This window comes from Jaculus jaculus, chromosome X (genome assembly GCF_020740685.1).
Source record: "Jaculus jaculus isolate mJacJac1 chromosome X, mJacJac1.mat.Y.cur, whole genome shotgun sequence".
Classification (NCBI taxonomy): Eukaryota; Metazoa; Chordata; class Mammalia; order Rodentia; family Dipodidae; genus Jaculus; species Jaculus jaculus.
The window spans coordinates 78762841-78765477 of record NC_059125.1 but is presented as its reverse complement, the minus strand read 5'-3'; positions in this window follow the sequence as shown (position 1 = coordinate 78765477).

Below are 2637 nucleotides of genomic sequence, written 5' to 3'. Positions count from 1 at the left end.
ACTTTTTGCTTATGGCTTTATGTGGGTACTGGGGAATAGAACCTGAGTTTGTATGCTATGATATCATGTATCTTTAACCACTGCACCATCTCTCCAGACTTATCTTTCTATCTGAATGTCTTTGCTACTTTGGGAAGTAGAGTCCCTGTGATTACAGTTTCCAGAGAAGCTGAAGCAAGTGGATGGGTTTTGGAGGCCAGCCTGGGCAAATAGTAAGACTCTGTCTGTTACAAACAAACAAACAGAAAGTTCATAGAGAAGAGTAAAATTAACCCTAAAAAGGTAGATGGAAGGCACAAAAAATGAAAGCAGAAATCAATGAAAAAAAAAAAAAGAAAGGAACAAAAACAAGAAGCAAATCTAACACAGAGATTAAAAAAAAAAATAGATGACACAGATTTCTAATACCAGACATAAAACAGGTTATCACTACAGACACTGTAGACATTTGAAAGAATCACAAGGGAATAATAGCATAAATATCTCTTCACACATAAATTTGATAAACTACCTGAAATTGACCAATTCCTTCAGGAGCACAAATTGCAGCATTTTATCCAATACAGAATAGATTATTTGAGTAAGCCTCTATTATAGAAATTGAACTTGTAAATTAAGACTCTCAGAAAAGTATTTCACAGGTGTATATGAATTTTATTAAACATGGATTCCGGGAGCTTTCCACCAGGCATTTGGAAAAATATTAGCATACAAACTACCAATTATTTTCCAAAAAATAGAAGGGAGTGAGCATGTCCAAACTAATTTAATAAGGTCAATATTGCCAGGATAAAAAGAAACTAAAACCTGAGGGAAGGGGGAGAAAATTTTACCAAGTGTAGTTAATAAAATGTTAGCAAATATAACCAAACACATTTCACATCACGAACAAAGTGGATTTATTTCAGAGAAGGGAGATTTGACCCATGCTTGGACATCATTCATGTAAACTACTACACACTAGCAGGCTAGTGAAGAAAAAAATAAGGTGATCATTTAAGTTCCTACAGAAAAGTTACTTGACATAATTCAATAATGAAGAAGGATGTCACTAAAGACCTAAATTCAGTTTTCCCATAGAAATGAAAAAATAAATAAATAAAATCACAAAAAATAAATTCAAAGTCTTCAGACTGATAAAACATAATTACAAACTTCCACTGGAAGGAAGGAAGATATATTTCTGTCCTAATGTGGCAAAAATGGTGTTTTAGAAGTCCCAAACTTAATAGATAGAAGTAAGGCAGAGCTTTTGCCCAGGGAGGAAAGAGGGATTTGAGATGCCCACCTCAAGCCTCAGGATGAACTTTCTTATGAGTCACATGTATATGTGGTTTGTTCAGCCAGTTTAGTCCTGATTTCAGTTGTTTGTGGTTAGAATTTCAGAAAAAAAGCAATCTTTACATAAATCTTAATTCGATAGGAAAGGTTTTCTCAGAAGGGAGTGGAAGTACTCCCTAAGTGGGCAGACATAAAGGCCAGTTATTTCCAAGGTATCAATCTGAACATTTCCTTTAGCATTAATTACTTTGTTGCCATTTAATACTTGCTCCATCTGCTTTACAAGCCAACAGCTAGGGCTTAGAATCATCACTACGTTCCTCAAGATTACAAAATGGCGACCACCTAACTGTGCCACACTTCCCGGGGTAAGAAGGGTAAGGCATAAAGGGTTCACTGGGTCTTTTAGGGGAGAGCAATCTCAAATAGATTGCCAGTGGGAGGGCACAGAGGGAACAAAAAGGGAATCACTGATTCCCTTGCTTGCTGGTAGCCTACCAGTCCCCCAATCTCCCCAAGCAGCTGCTGTAACCACAGTACCAGCTTCAGGATATTCCTGAAATTACTGTAGGAAAGGGGACCCAGGAAAACATAGTTACATTTGCCTCACTGCACAGGGGCAGTTGCCTGCTACATCCACTTATGCTTGACCTTGTGCAGGCTCCGCCCACTGGCCCTCTGGAGCTCAGATTTCAGTGGTGCATTTGCCCACCACATGTGTGCTGCTGATCCCTGCTTGTGGAAGCTTAGCCTGCGCTGCCCATTTTCCCACTTACTGCGCTGGGCACTGCCCATTCACTTGTGAGCTCAGGCCCCTTGCACCTGACCACATGAGCTCAGGCTCACTCTGCCTGTCCACATGTGCCAGCTCAGTGCAAGACCCTGCCTATCACACAAAAACCACATGATCATTTCAATAGATGCAGAAAAGGACTTTGACAAAATACAACGTCACTTCATGATCAAAACATTGAGGAGAATTAGCATGGTTGGTTCATATCTTCACATAATAAAGACAATATACAAAGCTCCTAAGGCCCAAATAATACTTAATGGAGAGAGACAGGAGGAATTCCCATTGAGATCAGGAACAAGACAAGGTTGTCTACTCTCACCTCTTCTCTTCAATATAGCACTGGAAAGCCTAGCTCAAGCAATAGGACAGGAGAAAGAAATGAAGGGCATATAATTTGGAAAGGAAGAATTTAAGTTAGCTCTATTCACTGATGACATGATTGTATACGTAATAGACCCAAGAGACTCTATCCCAAAACTCTTGAAGGTGATTAAACTCTTATAGCAAAGTAGGATAGAAAATCAAAGCACAAAAATCAGTAGCTTTTCTATATGCAAATG